This window comes from Cottoperca gobio, chromosome 14, assembly GCF_900634415.1.
Source record: "Cottoperca gobio chromosome 14, fCotGob3.1, whole genome shotgun sequence".
Lineage (NCBI taxonomy): Eukaryota > Metazoa > Chordata > Actinopteri > Perciformes > Bovichtidae > Cottoperca > Cottoperca gobio.
In genome coordinates this window covers 18,674,639-18,692,654 of record NC_041368.1, presented here as the reverse complement: position 1 = coordinate 18,692,654, position 18,016 = coordinate 18,674,639, and positions in this window count along the sequence as shown.

The window sequence follows — 18,016 nt, the reverse complement described above, 5'->3', positions numbered from 1 at the left end:
TGTTCAGTTTCCTTTAACTTCCTTTAAATGGTTTATAACACAGTATAATAACCTTGTAATCAAATATAAGGATGTTTGAATGAATTATAACCCTTTCTATGAAGCGTCTATAACAGGTGTTTGATGAATACTTGCATTACACAGTGTAATATAGCTGTAAATATATATATAAATACACACATGAACAAACCCGTTGGCTGGACGTGTCGGGGTACATCATTACATTTCGTGTCGATGCGTTAGTGTGTTATAAAACCTTATAAACTGTTTATACACATGTAGAATCGTTCACACTAATTTAACTAAAAGTTCAAAATCTCCATATGTCTTCTTATGGCTTTATAGTGTATAGTTATAAACCATTTATTAAGTGTCAACACACTGATTTTAAATGTTAAATAGGGGGTTAAAAAAAAGTGTTACCAGAAATGTTTTGCAAGTCCACTTTTGTCCCATCACGCTGTTCAACATCGTGCTCTGACACTCGCCCAACAACTTCATGAGCGGTCTGAGCGTTCACACTGTTCAGAACGTAACAGCTCTCTGCAAACTTTATTTGATCGTATTATATCGTGCTTTTCATCTGTTTTGTTTTTTAAAAGACATGACTGTGCCTGTGTGTTTATATCGGCCATGTTGGCTTCATGTTTAGCTTTACCGGACTTTCTTTACTTTAACTGCTTTCCCTCACTGACTGTTTTTATTTACCGTAACGTAAACCAGCTGTACACACACAGTTACAGACACAATTAATATTCACCAAAATACATGTCACTAAATGCTCTGTTGCATTTTTCTTTTAAAATCAAAGTTAAAATTGTTTTGTTAATGTAAAGTCCTAGTGTGATTTTTCCTCATGCATATATAATTATATATTTTGGAATGTCCTGTGAAGCCAACTCCTCATTTGTTGCAGTAAAAGTCTTGATCAAATCCCAGCCGTTAAAGGGCTTTTTTGAAGCAAGGTGCTCATTTGCTAAAAGTATAGCTGTGCTTAAACTCCCAGCTCTCTCTGTTAAGATCTCAGGAGTGTTGAAAAATCACAACCTTCTGGAAACATCCTGACATACTTCCATTTTTACATATGTTTCGAAGCCAGACGTCACATCACATGTTGTCTCAACGCACATTTTTCAGTCCTCTGGCTTCGGCCAAACACCTTTACTGGTGAATTACGTTCCCCCCGACTAGAGAGGGGCTGTTAAGGTACTCGGGGAGAAAGGGGCAAGCAGTATATTAAGTCCAATTTCCATAAGCCTGGCTCTAAATTAGACGTTTGGTGGTGCTTTAAAATCTGTAAGTAAAACCTGAAGGTAGCTGAGGCCAGAGTGGAGCCAGAGAGATCAGGAAGATATATGGTGACATCAAAGCTGTTCTTTGCACCCCACAAAAGCTCGACAGAATCAGAAAAATCCACCTAACTTAAAGGTGGAAGATGGTGCACGTGAAATCTATTTCTGCTCTTTGTGCATGTGTTTGTGTTTGTAGCATGATGATCAGATGGGTGGAGACGGAAAATAATATTGTATGTTATGTAAAGGCGATTTTATGTTTTGCGTGCATGTTAGCAAGTACCCTGTGTGTGTGTGTGTGTGTGTGTGTGGAAAGGTACATATACTCTAGTACTGTACTTCTATATTATGGTGTGTTTTATGTCACTGAATTAATTTGACAGTCAGTCACATTGCAGATTTTACATCCAAAATATTTGATTAAATTCTAAACATGATTCATTTCTATGGATTAAACTATCCAACACTGTATGAAGTTGTTTAAATTGGTTCGACCAGTTACAACATTTACAACAAATACATTTCACCTCAGTTATGCTGAGCTTTTTAGCATCGTTAAGCTCATCGGTTGTTTCCAGCAGCAGTGAGCTCATTTTAGCAACAAAACCCCCCCTGATAAACCCTCTCTATGCTAGCAGTTAGCGACCCGTTAGTGAAAAAAGCTAAAAAGGAGAGTGACTATTGGACAAAAACACGGCTCCAAATGAAAGCAGAGATCGCTCCTTATCTGCTGGATGTGTAAATACAGTGTTTGCTCACACATTGACCCTATCAGCTTTACGAGGTGATAATATGTCAGCTTGTTGCGCTGCCCCCAAGTGGCCAAAAAATCAACTCATTTTATTTTATTTCTTTAAATACTTACAATTTGAATAGAAGTTTCCAGGTTTTTGCTGATAATAGTTTTAGTTAAAATATGCAAGACTTTTAAGAATAATGCAGTGTTTTACATACAGAAATAGTATTTGTATTTGAGTGAACACTGGGTCCCTGTGGATGGTTAGTAAGTGACATTGAATGAATGGCTTTCCATTGCCTTTCCATCAAGATTAATGACCAACAACGTAATGGTCAGTGTCATATGAAATATGTCTTCATGCCTGAAGTGAATTTGAAAGTGAATTTGTCATGAAATCCAGTCACTGGAGAGGGAAAACTGTGTTTCTCCTGTCTAGAGGCCAGGTCTTTAGACTAAAGAACACATTTGTATCCATTCTGCAGGGTTTCTGTTGAACTATGTGGTTTAAATGAGCACACGCATATGGCACATGCCTGGGGGAGACATGTTTGTAGCATGTGTAAGGCTGCACTTGTCAGACCTACAGAGCCAACATGCGGTTTGACAGGTTTTGTTAGGTAAGACAAATAAAACGAGGGGGAAAGCTTAATTGTTGGTAGTTTTGAGCAGTTTGGCGGTCGACGTTGTGCATGTAGGAGAATAATCGCTTTGTTTTCTTCACGCCAAACAAATTAGAAAGAGATCTTCCGTCCTACATGAGACCTCAAATTACCTTTGTCAGAAATTGGTGTGATCTGGTACATTTCAATCATACTGTATTTATGTGCAATTAAGCAACAATATCTTTAAACCTGCTCGCCAAACCTGAACTTTATGAAAAGGTTATACTTTGATTTCATGTGCCAACACTGGCATTTTTTTGGCTGCAGGAGATGGTTGCCGCAAGATAGTTATTCCCCACCACACATATAATTAAAACTGATTATATACCTGTATCATTAGCTCTGCCTTTCCCTGGGACTTCTCACTTTTCTTTGATGTTGCACTCTGCAGTTCTTTTGAGAGCCATGACTGTGTGACTTAAACTTGCTTAGGTTGCTTTTCTGTTGTTAATTGTATGTGATTAAAGAGATATCCACATTTGATGCCAACTGGTAACCCTGTGCCACATCTTGGCCGTCACAAACTGCATTTCTGATGCATTACTCAGTAAAGATAAAAATACATTTTTAAAGGTTATAGTGAAAAGTAAATAAGTGCCACCTTAAAGTACTTAAATATTTTCATATATGTACTTTAATGTGCCTATAATGTTATTATAAGTATTGACATCATTATAGTGAGTGAAATTCAATGTGCTAATGCAATAATGGTTCACAAATATAATAAAATAACAATGATACATAATGACTACTTTTGCTTTAAGTACATTTTGCTGATAATATTTACTTTTACTTCAGTTAAATGTTCAATGCAGGACACAAGTTGCATCAGATTTGCTTTAGATAAATTGTAAAAAATAGATGAATTAAAAGAAAATCACTAGATTAAAACGATATATATATATATATATATATATATATATATATATATATATATATATATATATATATGTTTCCTGTTTATTTACGTTGATGTGTTTATAGTAAATAAAATAATGTGTCTACAAGAAAAACTTTTTTCTTCTTCTGCATCTAATTTATTAACAAATTCAGTATTGTTGCAACAGAATGATTGTGCAGTAAATCCAGAGGGATACACGTGTGACTGCAACACCATTGTTTTGACAGTATTTTAAGTCCCACCTGAATTATTCAGATGTGGCCCCTGAAGTCATTGCACAAAGATCCTATATGAGCCTTTTGTAAGACCCGACTGGAGAGAGGAAAAAAGGAAGAATTCAAGGAAGAATATGTGAAGAAAATAAAGACGGAAAGAGACGGAGATGGTGAAGAACAATTGGAAAGATGAAGAAAAAGCAGAGAGAGAGGGAGACAGAGAGAGAGAGCAAGGACTTACAGTGGACTTACTGTAAGTCCTCACCCTGCCACTCTGCTATATAAGCCTAATGCTGACACGTAAGTGGCCCTCATTAGTCCGTTAGGAGCCACGCTGGTCAGCACGTGTGAGTGAGGTGGAAGCAGATACAGGAGAGGAGGGGGTGTGGGGGTTAAAAGGGGAATTGGCTGGATTTGGTGCAGCGCAGACGTAATCCGGTGTCCCTGCATGCTTGAGATTCGACCTCTGTTTACGCACCTATTTGCAGAGATTTGTTTTCCAAAACTGGAGACGCTGCATCTTTGAATTTGTTTCAAGGGACAGTGCCGCCAATTTGCTACAGGACGGAGATGCAGTGTTTTGCGGAAGACAGAGTTTACATGTGTGTCCCTGTTGAATCCTTCTAACTCCCTCTGGGGAGATTCTGGTTACTGCTCAGCTTGAGGTCCTGGCTGTGTGTTTTAAAGCAGAAGCAGCAAACACACAGCTTCACTATCTTAGCAGCCTTCACACAAGGCTACACACACAAAGTGCAGACCAAAGCCTGAGCTTACACCTGTAAATGTGCCTCACTGAAACTGCCTGTTGTAATCCTGTGAGCCTCCGCAATCCGCACAGTACAAAGGGAATTGATGATAGGGTATTATGGCAATATGGTAAATATGGCCCACCCTTAGAAGTGCCCAAGATGATATATTAACAGTGTTTCCCTAAGTGCAACTGTACCAACACTGAGCTGCTTTTTAGTTTGTAATTAGATGATGGATTTTTAGATCAGTCGCGAGATGAAACAACGTCATCATTAAGGTTCTTTGTCTAGATTTGAGCAGCTTTAAAGAATAATGAGTGTTTAGCCAAAATAGTTCTGATTCATTTTTATCTCGCAATGATGGCGTTCTGCTAAATCTGCATACTTAAAAAGTACAGTGACGATGCCAGTATTAATCTGTAATACCGGCTCACCATGTCCCAGGGTTTTCCAAAATATAGGTTGCGACAGGATGATTATCACTGATACATACAGTCCTTCCTCATTTCCCCCCACAAGCCATATCTTATAACATCCAACTGGTTTCATACTAGTTATGAAATGATGAGTTTGCACTATGGAAGTTAAAGCCAGGACAAGTGGTTAATTAGCTAAAGTGACCACATCGCTGGTTGAACTACATCCCTGAAGTGTGACGCAGACAAAATGTCAACAAGGAGCTTTTGGAAACATGGTTGATTTAGTCTGAGAATACCCTAAGGCAATACACACTAGCAGTGGAAGATGTGTATCCAAACACCCACACCCATTGTTTTCCATGTGAGCCCACACACACTGGACGTCATCAACTCGTCAGGGTACGTCACCTTTCTATAGGGAGCTGCAGTCCCGATGTAAACTAGCTGCTGTTCCACTGGCTTCAGTAAGTCGATCTAAATCTCTCGCTGAGCATTTTTTATTATTTTTTCTTTATTATATAGATATATATATATAGAAAGAGATATTCAAAAAAAAATTGGTATTAGGTAACAACAATGTTTAACTTTTTTCCACTAGTGGTAATAATCTAAGAATAACAAAGTTGTCACTTTTCCTCCAACAAACCATAATGTTTTCTCCACTCTGGTGTATAATGAGTATTACAGCCTCATGAGGCCGCCGGTGTGGTTACACACTTTCAGTCTTATAGAAAGTAAGTCCACTAAAGAGTGGATTTGTCAAAGATCAACATTGATGTGGTGTTACTCATTGGGATTCTCCCAGCTGGGCTTGACAAGCTGGTCACAAGGTGACTTTGCTTTACTAACATTAACTGACAAGGCTCACACAAAATAAACCACATTTCATTAGAGTAACAGAAACATCAAACAAATCCTGTTTGTATCAGCAGAGCTCATCTGGACTCCAACAACAACGTCAGTAACAACTTCCCGAACTATTTAGTACGAGTTCAGTGCCTTCCAATGGCTGGTAAATCCAAGGTACACGAAAACAATGGAGGCTTTGCTCGGTGACATCACAGCTTCGGGTCAAATGATTCGCCTGTTTGTCACAAAGTCACACTGACAAGGAGAGGTCACACACACACACACACACACACACACACACACACACACACACACACACACACACACACACACACACACACACACACACACACACACACACGCACACTATACCCCCCCAAACATGCAAATACATAGGTATGTGCATACAAAGCAATGGACCCAGAATACACACACAGATGCACATGCTTACACTCTCTCTCTCTCTCTCTCTCTCTCTCTCTCTCTCTCTCTCTCTCTCTCTCTCTCTCTGTCTCTCTCTCGTCCCGGCACAATTGGAGTGTCAAAGTGTCAGAAGAACATTTGAAAAGCTGCAGTAATAACAGTTAAGGCAGGGCATCAGCGAGACGCAACACTGACACTCTTCACCTGCATCCATCAACACACATGAACTGCCTCACTGGCAGAGCTACAATTCTCTCACGGCGCTAGTCAAAACAAAGTGCACTGTTCACACACTCTGCACTGGACAAAAAGTTCTCCTCCTCTAAACACAATGCTTATTTGTTGTATCCACACTGAGAGCACAGAAACAACATGCTGTTCTCATGAAATCAAAAGACCCCTGAATCCAGGTGAAAGCCTCGATTTCCTATTGATTTCACCTGTTAAATCCACTTCCAGCATGAAGGGAAGGAGGCAAAGAGTACAGTTTACAAAAGGATTTTCTAGCTCTGTGAAGATTTGGATAGGGCCTGTGAAGAGGCTGCAACTCAATATTGGAAAGATGGTCTTGATAGTTTGTAAATTCAGTGTAGAGCAGAGCAGCATTGTTCAAACTCTGGGCTGAGGCCCAGAGGTGAGTCATGGGGATATTTAAATGGGCTTTCTGAATCAATCATGGGATATTGATGTAACAAAATATTGGCTGTATGATGTCGCCAAATCTTTTTAGATTCTCCTCAAGTGTACAGAACGCTGGATAAAGTATCATCTATAAATTATCTTCAATAACCCTTTACTATTTCTGGCTGCAAGGAGGCAAACATAGACTCTCAGAACAAGTTTATCGGTTTCATTTTCTTCTATTATGTAGTCAAAGCAGATAGCCTGAGGTTAAATCCCTTCTCTTGCTAAAGAGCGAAGATTTAGGAGCTGTAATCGTTGTAGCAACTCTTGCTTGTGGTTTTCCTTAATCAGCCATTTTGTTGTCTCGCCCTCGATGAGTCAACTAGATCCACCTCATTTAAAAAATAAAAAAAAACAACCATGTGAAGAAATTTGCCCCACGGGCAGCTGGCATAATTTCCAGTCTGAAAGATTCATAGGGATATTTTACACCATCGTGTTTACAGTAGGACTGGCTGTAAATGTAGCACGCTGGTGAATGTTTTATGAATCTAAATCCCTTTGGTGAGCTGCACGTGGTAAACTACACGCTGCAAGGATGTAATGAGGGATGATGATAGCCTGGACAAGTCAGAAAAGGGTAATGAGGACTGGCTGGGTTGGGAAAGCATGTTGCAAAGATTTGGCTCCTTACGATAGGCGTGCTCGTGTAAAACACAGACGAATTAAATGAATGCTTAAAGGCCTCCAAAATCAAAACTGCTATGCCAGTGGTTTTAAACGGTTTGCTGCTGTCATGTTGTATGTAGCTCATGTACTGAGTTAAGTGGACTTTTAATTCATGCTGTACAAAATGTTCTTTCTTTTTATTGCAGTTGTAGTTTCCTTGCCACCTTAAAAATGTGAGTTAAATGAACTAAACTTGAGTTATTTAAGAGTCAAAGTACACGCTAGACCTCGGAAACAGCAGTTGAGAAAATAATCTCACCACAAGGTTCCTTTATTAGCAGTTCTGAAGCTTTACTGCAGGATCTTTATTAGCAGGGGGAGTCTGTCCAGTTGTTATGAAGTCGTAGATGTTTGATTTCCCAGTTTCTGGGGCACTTTAAGGACTTCTCATCCATGTTAGCTTAAAACTTAGGTTCAAATCTCGTACTTGACATTGGAAACGACAGACCTCCATTGAATTATTCAATAAGTTAAGGTCTTAAGTTCACTTTTAAATTAGTAAACTGTTTATTTCCCTACATAAGATAATGATAAAAGTGACACTTTTGACACTCCTGTGACAATTTAGTTTTAACCATCGTTACCTCTGAGAAAATACTTCCTGCAGAGCGACGGGAATGATTTCGATCTACATCTTGTTGAGGTTAAGTGGAGGAGGTGAAGGACAGCGTAATTATCACCACAAAGGTTTTCCCTCCAGTCCTCTTCGCTGTCTCTCTCTCACACTGTCTGTGCTTCCTTTCTCAACATGACAGAAAGCCCTGCAGGGCGACCTGTCAATCACTGTTGCCCCAGCAACACGCACACAGCCACACACATGGAAGAGAGGCATTATGTACTAATGTGTGCAACTGAATAGAAATGTTCAAGTGACGCATGCAGATATTTAACATAAGAGGATTAATGGAAATTAATGGAAATGTGCAAGATCATGCCTGTGCACACACAATGCGCAGTTCTTTGAACTTTATGTTTTTTGCGAAGCAACGGAAATATCAACACACCCGAATGACTCATCATGACATGATCATTAAGGAAAACTGTAAATGATCTTCTGCCCAGAGGAGATTTCAAATACATTTGGGAAATACATTTTTCTTAGAAGGAGTGGAAAGCCTGTAAGGCTAAACTGATGTTCTACAGTCTCTGAAGGTCTGCCATGCTCCACCTGTGTACTATGTAAATGAGACAAAATGAGCAGCATGGTTGGATTAATAGTGGAGTAGAGTGGCGTAATGTTGGGGCAAGACATAACACACCAATAAGATATCAGTTGGACAGAGAAAGGCACTTTAATTTGTTGGGAGGAACTGCTCAAGCTGCAGCATGAGATCACCTTGAAGAATTAAGAATTTATCATTTCTATTTCATGGGAATAAAAAAAAACAATGTATTTAGTACACTTCGATGCAGGATTAATTAACATCTAAACAAAACGTTACATTTACTGTAGATCATTTTTTGATATATTTCCTAACTCTGAACAGTAACGCTCATTTGAGCCACAATAGTCTCAGAGTTGAGGAACATTTAGGAAAATAAATCTTTTTGAATGTCAAGTGTTGATTGCCTGAAAACATAACTGTCCAGATGTAATGTTTTCCACTGTCGGCTATCATATCTGGGATGTTGGAGTGTTTTTTGAGTGCACCATAATGGACAGCAGTGAAGCTCAGTTCAGTATCTTCTCTTCTGCTTATGATCATATCACACAATTATGTTCATCAACACATGGAGTTCACCCGGTAGATGTTTTCATATTTTTGCTCCGGCTCCAGTATCTGGGAATTTAAATACTTATCAGCTTATTTTAATTTACTCACATTATCTTTTCATGATGCACATGCTTATGTTTTTGTGTTGAAGTTGTTTTTTTTACTTTTTTCTTTTGAAGGCACCATGATGGAATAGTTTCCAAACATTTCAGACGTAACACATAAATACAAATTGACGATGGTGTAACTTTAAAAGCTAAAATTAATTATTGATCATTATTGATTCTGATATGAACTTAAATCCCAAAATGTGCATGTATCATTTCAGAAAAGCTTTTCTCCTTTCCTCTGATACGTTGAGAGCTCAAGCTTTTCAAATCATCTCTGTGACTTTTAATCAATACACGCACACACACTCCACGTAGAGTCTGCCCTGCAGCTTCTCTTCACGCTGCTTCTGTTTTCAGCCTGTGAGGTGGACAGTAGCCTGTCAGCTATTCAGAGACAACATCTGCACTTCATCTGACAGACAGATTCTTGTAATCACCCCTCTCAAATATCATCCTCCTTTTTTACACAACACCATACTGCTCTTGCACAACTTCTTTTTAAGCCTTGCCCATTGGGTAGATATATGATTCCTGTCACTATAACAGAAAAGGTGTAGGTATCATGGTGGCACTAGATGAAAAGTCAGGTGTTCATCAAAGACCAGTGCCATCCAAATGTGTAGGATTAACTTGATGTCCTAAACGGCTGACAGATAATGATGGATCGGGCGAGCCATTGTAATCTAATGCAGTGCACTAAAACATGGGTGCAGCGTTGGTACAGTTCATTAGCTGTCAGACAATCCCTCCCACGTCGTTATATCAAATAGTTCACGCCAGTTCTGTGAGTGATGTTCAGCTCTACTGAACATGCATGATCCACGTCTGCCGCTCTAAACTTCTTTATGACTCATACGTCTGTGAGTACAAACTGTCAGAGCTACACAAGCGTAGCGTGTTAACAACTAGTGCCAAGTATGTTGTAAAAGTCAATGCATGGACATGCAAAAATAAGCCAGTACGATCAAACTGCTAACAACTGCAGGAGATACTAACGTGAAGATCCTTCTCCTCCTCTCTTCATGCTACCCCGAACTGAACAACTAACATTATATTTCCGCTGCAACAGCCTTGTGTGAATGTTGAGTGACATCCTAAATCACTACTGATCAATGTGACCTCCTTTACACCAACAAGAGATACTTTCCTGATGTGTTTGTTACTTTTTTATTGCTGTATTTGCGAGTATGGTGTAATTCTGAGAGCATTTGTATTTCAGTTGTAGTAAAACCTTACAGAAAACGTTATTGTCTCACAAACGAGGTCGGGTTAATGCCACGTTGTCAAACTCCTCTTGTCAAAATACGGTTCTGTAATCTACACACGGAGGTTGTCAGTCATTAGTAGGCTTTTTCAATTATATCAGCCTGAGGCCAAAGAGGTATTAAACGCATTAAACACCTTGGACGGCTTACTCCAAGTAGAATAGATAGACACCTGTGGATTTTCAGATATCAAAACATTTACAGTTTAAAGTGAATCTTTGGTTCGGCAGCCTCAGGACATGAAAGTTTGTTTTGATCAGTGGACTCTATCTGCATTTATTTCCTCTTTTGTCAGGCCAGCTGTTGTTTATTCTGTCTTGACTTGAATCATCCGGGCGGAAGCAAAGCAAATGACACGCGTATCACGCTGTATCAAAAGACACATCACCTCACTCTCTGACATTTTGAAACACATCTTACTTGAGCTTCCAGTTTGGCTGCTAATCACATTCAAGTCAAAACATCAAACCTGGAATACAAAAAATAAACAAAGCCTTCAGGTTGACGCTTCCTAAATGTACTTTTAAGTGTTGAGCTCTATCAATATTATCTCGTAGTGGTGGTAATGTTTCTTATTTGTAAGAATTGTTCTGTCTTGCTCTCTTCTTTTCAAAAGGACAAAGCAGACATGTCATCAGTCACTTTAAATGGAGTGAAGCATGCTTTACATTGTTCGCCTGTCTGTCATCTTGCTAAAAGTTAGTCACCTTCTTATCTATTATATTATTCTAAAGGGCAGATTTTAGACTGAGTCACTGCTTGTATTTAGATTTTTTTCTTCAGTAAATGATTATTGGTTAATAAATTGGGATCTAATGCTCATTGGGCCTCGAACGAACCAAATTGTGCTTAAATGGCATGTATTCACCAATCTTAATCCTTAATCCAGCCTTAATCCAAATCATTTGGGATACAAATATACAAATATATAACTAAAACAGACTTCATTTATTAATATTTTGTCATAATTATCATGGCATTCTGATTTACTGAGAGATTTATAGCACATTTCTGCACAGTAACAGTAGTTCACTCCTCTGTAGCAGTATAACATCACCTACATAGGACATCTCCATGACTGTCACGTGACCACCTCGCAGTGTGAAAGTCTTCTTTCTACTCTTTAGTAATGAGGATGAAACTTTCCCATAACTAGAGTGGAAAAGGTAGCCTTTTTTTTTACGCCCATTTTAGGGGCATTGAGTACGCTAATTATCGAATCTTATGAACAGGTGCTATTCATACAAGCAATCCTCACTTAAAAAAAAGTAAGAGATTTAGGATATGATGTAATTGTCCAGAGAGGGCGTTTTCAGTCCAAATAGGCGGCAATTTAACAGGAATAAATTGCCGTGGTTGCAGTTCATGGGGACTATATCCAGCCTAGCTTTCCCTGTTACTATAGGAAGTGACTTAATGGAAAATGGAGACTGAATGCAGCTAAAGCTTGAAGCTTGATCTACAAGGACCTCTGCATTGTTGTTCACATTAGTGAATGGATAAATTCATCGTTGTACCAATCTACCAAAAGCCAAACTGGTGTCAATAGTGAACATTTGTAATTGTCCTTTTAAAGGAACCAAAAGACAGACGTGAAAACTTTACTCCACAGTATAATCATTTGTCTGGCCCAGAGAACTCAAACAACTCCAATAACAAATGTCAAGGTCTCCATTTAACAAGTGTTTTTCCCTCTTGACATTCACTTCCACGTCTCTGGTGTCAAACTTGTCCTTTAATTTCCCTTAAAACATATATGTCTATATGCATCTTTCACCCTTAAAAAAGTTCCAGTCTCCTTTAATTAACTCGTCTACAAGATGGGCTGTCACGTCTGTCTCTCTTAACAACCACATCGACAATTCACCCACCGGAGGATAATGGCCAGGAGGAAAGGTGCCTTTAGGTGCCTCCAAGCCCTCTCTTTCCTGCTACCTTGGCCTGATTAAAACAATTGAGGGGGAACACGCAGGGTACTTGACCCAAACGGTGTATCGTACCAAATTGCTTTTGTTAGGTGAACCCAGCGCTCCGCCTGGCCTGCCTATCTGCCCGTGTCCAGAGGGGATTTGAGATGCATATACATGAGCGCTGCAGGCTGGGAGGGGAGTCAGGTGGAGTTCTGGACGCCAATTTAGGCCTGGCGGGAGAGGTGAGGAGGACAAAGGAGGACGGAGAAGAGGGCAGGAGGCAAACTTAATAGAGCTTCCTCCTAACAAGCCCCATCTCTGGGCTTTAAGCATGATGTCACCACATCTTCTCCTCTTCCAGCAACGCTCACTGTTTGCCTTTGCATAATTTCCCACACTTATTTTGTTACGCTAGTTATGCTGCTTTCTCGCTTTTTCTCCTTTCACACCAATTTGGATGGGCAGCAGTGAGTTAAAGATTTTTTTCTCTTTCTGCCTCATTTGTGGAGGAATAAAACAGGACAGGTTCTTGTGTTTGTTTGCATGTTTGTGTGAGTTGTCTATCTGTCTTTTGCAGACAGGTGCTTTGTTAAGCTGCTGCCAATCATTGTCTGGGTTGTCTTCCCCTCCCGGGGGCTTGAGGTTTTTTTTTTCTTCTTTCTACATACCGTTTGTTTGCGAATGTAACCAAAAAGCTGCAGACAGGTTCAGGAGAGGAGATTACATCTCTACGTTTTACTTCCTTTTTGACATTTCTGCAGACAGTAAAGATTTTCCACAATGCAATGTCTAGCTGATTAGCAAAGTCACAATGGCAAATCTTTTAAAGGGTTTTGGGCTTATTTGACTAAAGGAAGCAAAGTCATATTTCTTTTTCTTTATGTGCGAACTTTGGGTTTGGTTTACTATGTTTTAAAAAAATTAAATAATAATCGCTACACATTTTTTGGTGTAGAAAGAAACTTTCAGGAATATACAATCTATTTGAAAAGCCTTATACGTAAAGCTATGTGCTCCATGTCCACTTTTTTCCAGGAATTCACTTTGCACCAAATCAAACCTTGTCTCCCCAGCTGTTTTTTTTTTCTGTCTTGACTTGAATCATCGGGGCAGGAGCCAAACAAATAACACTTGTGTCACACTGTGAAAAAACACATCATCTCACTCATTTTAAAACACATCTTACTGGAGCTTCTAGTTTGGCTGCTAATCACATTCAAGTAAAAGAAATCAACCCTCTAAGACAAAAAATCAACAAACCATTCAGGCCGGGGCTAAGTGTTGGTGTTCAGCGTGTTGCTGTGTTCGAGCTCTACTAAATATTGTCTCGTAGTGGGGGTTACGATTCCTGGATGCTTTAAGCTAAATGCTAACATCAGAATGCTAACATGCTCAATATGACAATGCTAAATGCTGATGTGTAGAAGGTAATGTTTGCCAGGTTTACCATGTTAGTTTAGCATGTTAGCATGCTAATATTTGGTAATTAACACTAACCACACAGTAAGATAGGAAAGTCGTTAGTTTTTAAGGTATTTGGTCATAAACCAAAGTATTGGACGAATTGAAATTGTTAGATGAAAAATAGGTAACAAATATCTACACATTTTTAAGGCAATGCATCCAATAGTTGTTAAGCTATTTCAGTCCAACCAACCGACCGATGTTGCCAATCTTTAGAGCTGCTTTCATGGTTAAACATTCCCAACATGCACCCCAGTCTGCCAAGCCAGAGGGACACCTAATATTGGGGCTAAATCAAATGCAAAAACCCCCCTTTGACCCCATCAAACCTCTTGAACATGAACAACTGCTTAAATTGAGTTGTGTTACCACTTGATCATTCAGGAGACATTCTGTCAGACATGGAGGGTTAAACTGAGGGCTTGTCTCTTTGTCAATCAAAGCAGCATGAGAAGAACATCTCAACTTCATCCCCCTCCCAGCGTCCCACTGTGCCGCCGCGCTCTTATTTTGACATCTGTGTTAAACAAGGCCTCCGACAAATCCTCTCTCTGCAGGCTTAGAGCAGCTACCTGGGGAAATCACAGCTGTCTGGATGTGTGATTGTGCGTACGCATGTGTCATACATATCCATGATGCCACTGCTCCTTCGCCGACATGCAAGTGTGTGCATGTGTATGTTAGCGGCATTGGCTATGCTTTGGTGTAACGACTCCTGGGGGAAATTGACAGACTCAGGCTCCCTTGTTTAGGCCTGTCTCAGGGGGGGCAGTTAGGCTGCTTGCGCTCAGAACTGCGGACCTCCACTCATGGAGAATGCATAGAGGGATCTCTGGTGTATCTGCGGATTAGCTGCATTGTAAGGGGCAAAGGGGCAAATAAGGCCACGCAGGTGAAGTTATTTGTCATGCTTTAAGTGTGTGTGTGTTCGTAAAGATTATTCTACAAACTGCAGTAGAATCGTAGAACAGAAATAGTTACGGGAAATATGGCTGGACGATGTGAGCTGAACATTTTAAAGTGAATAGTCAAAAATGCCTTCAATTTGATAATTTAGTAATAATAACTGCAGGATATTTCCTCAATCAACGAGAAAGGAAATCATTCAAATCAATCATGTCATGAATGAGTTACAGTTGGAGTCTAAAAATAGATGTCATTCTTCTGAACTGATTAAAATACGAGTACATTCTGGTATTATTTTTATTATTGATTTTTTGTATCAACATCATAGCGTAGCACCAAAATGACCGAAATTAGCAGTATGAGACGTAAGAGCTGAGGTGGCTCAGGTGGATTATAGTTTGTCGTTAGAGCCCTGACTCCCTCGTCCACAGGTCAAAGTGTCCTCTAAGTCAATTGCAATGAGTGGAATAGGAATGTGACACAAAAGCAGTATAAACAGTATAATTTGCAGTAATAGTAGACGAAGTGATGTCAGCATTAGTAGAAATATTAGCCCCATTCATTGGTATCCTGCTTAATTGGTACCAACACAAATTCAGACCCCAAGAAAAGAGCACAACACTAAGCAGAGCTTATCTGTCTGTCCTCTCCCATCCTCCGTCTCTCTGCAGGTATTTCCTCAGCGATGCTTCCCACCCACAGTCAGGCAGACATGACCCAACCTGCGGCAGCGCTGACTTGGTGGGTCTCTGCCTGCAGTGGCAGCATTAACAAACACTAGCTCTCATCCAGAACATCAAACAGGGCAGGGCCTCCAGGAGGATCCAGGGGAGAGGTTAGTATTACGGATGTTGTGTTTAATAATGTTAGAATTAACATTTGATGAGCACTTGTACCCACAATGACTCTCAGCATGACATTTCTACTCATTGAGGCAAACAGGGCTAATGTATACAGCCTTGATTCTACTAGTAGTAGTAATAACAGTACTAATACAGGGGGTTAGTCAACATGACACCAACACAAAGGATATTATTTCTGACTGTTGCAAACTTCAATTTAGCAGTTATAAAACAGCCAATCAGCAGTTTGATGGGTGGTTTGTTGCAAAGCAACATGAGATATCTGCAGCCACACAGGTGCGCTGGTCAAAAAACAGCTGAATAAATGATCACATCAAGGAGAACAAAGGTCACAAACTGAAACTGTTCATCAAGGATGTAACGGACAAATGCACCATATATGGTGTTGAGACGTGTAACTCTATAGTAATGCTTAGTTTGAACTGTAATGTTGTGTTTCATGCAGTTTGTCCCATGAAACCTGCAGTGATTACACCGATGAATGCTGCAGGCGTGGAAATACTACAAGTTGAATTAATAGTATCATTATTTGTAGAAGCGTTAGTTTTACTTTTCCACTGATACAAGACGAGGTGCAGCCCAGCATCCTGAGAATATACATTTATAGTCAACTCGGCTCACAATTTATATCCAGTGACAACATTCGGTGCCAATTCAGGAAGTGGTGTGTCAATTGGGGAGTGAGGGCGTTGAGGACGACATGATGGGCCAGGGACTGACGTTTCGACTGTTTTATTAACTGTAACAACGATCTTTCCCATGACATGCGCAAATATAATGTTAAAACAATTTGTCATTGAATGTTTTTGTAATGCAATGATGTACATGGCTCTTCAATATTTCCCTTGCAGTTTGAAAATATGATGAATCCATGACTGTGTATCTGCATTGCCGTGATGATGTAGGTATGTTATGTGTTTGGAGTCACAGACCTTCACAGAGGTATATTTATTCTCCCTTTATTTTAATGATCAGACCTCACGCAGCTCTCTGCTCCCCTAAAACATGACAGCAAACATAACCAAAGAGACACGAGACGCAATTAACCGTTCATCAAAACAGCAACCGAGCTCGCAAAACCTCACCTGACCCGCTGACGCATCATCAGCACTGTCATCAGAATCAGTATCTCATGCTCCGCTGGATTCCACATCTGCTGTGAGATGAAAAACGATATAGTGATTGTGTGAAACACGACATGTTGTCATTGATGTCAACCAGGCATGGGAGATCACACAGGAGGTGTTTATTTTATTCTCTCTCGCTGAGCTTGGCAGTCACGCCTGGCTTTACTAAAACTCCAGAACGCGCTCTCATTAGACAGCTATGATAAATTGATTATGATCTGATGGAGCTTGAATCTACAGAAATGACTGAAAGACAAGCGAGTCATGATCTGAAAGGATTATGCTGCAGGTTTTTGATGTGATTGTCTGTGCTTTTATTGTACCGTTTTTGGCAGTTTGTTTTATGCAGGTGTGTCAGTGCAAATAATCCCCTTCTTTAAACTTTGCATCACTGCAAAGCTCAGACCTCACTTTTTTTACAATACATCAATTTTGGTCATATTTGATAGCGATCCTGTTAATTCCAAGGTCACATATGGTTTTAGATATTTGCAAATATCCAAAAACAAACAAATAAAGCAACCCATGAGATTTAACACCCGAGACAAAACAGGGATGGGCAAAATAAATGTGTACACCTGAAAGGAGGCATGATTTCTCCCAGGTCATCTTTGTCATTCATCTTTGTCATTTGATTGTACACTGTGACACTGTAATATCAACACGCTGACAAACCCCAAGTGTGTGTGTGGGTGCAGTCGACAATTTGATGTCCTGATTGACGGTTTGGTTAGTTGATGGTTAGTTGTCTGTGTAGCTGGTGGACGGTTTGTTGGACGCCTGATGTGATAATTGTTTGGTTGACTATCAGTGTTTGGGGTTTGCATGTACGCTGATCGAAGTTTTGGTTTAGTTATTGTATTTATTATCCTGTTGGGCTAATTGTGATCCCAACCAATAATAATAATAATAATAATAATAATAATAATAATGGACAAACTATAAAAAAGCGATTGTAAAGAAAGAAAAGAAAACAGAGTTTTATTTAATGATGATCCTCCTGCAGTGGATGAAAGCCTGTACTGAATGGGGAAACCCCGATGTTGTCTTTACA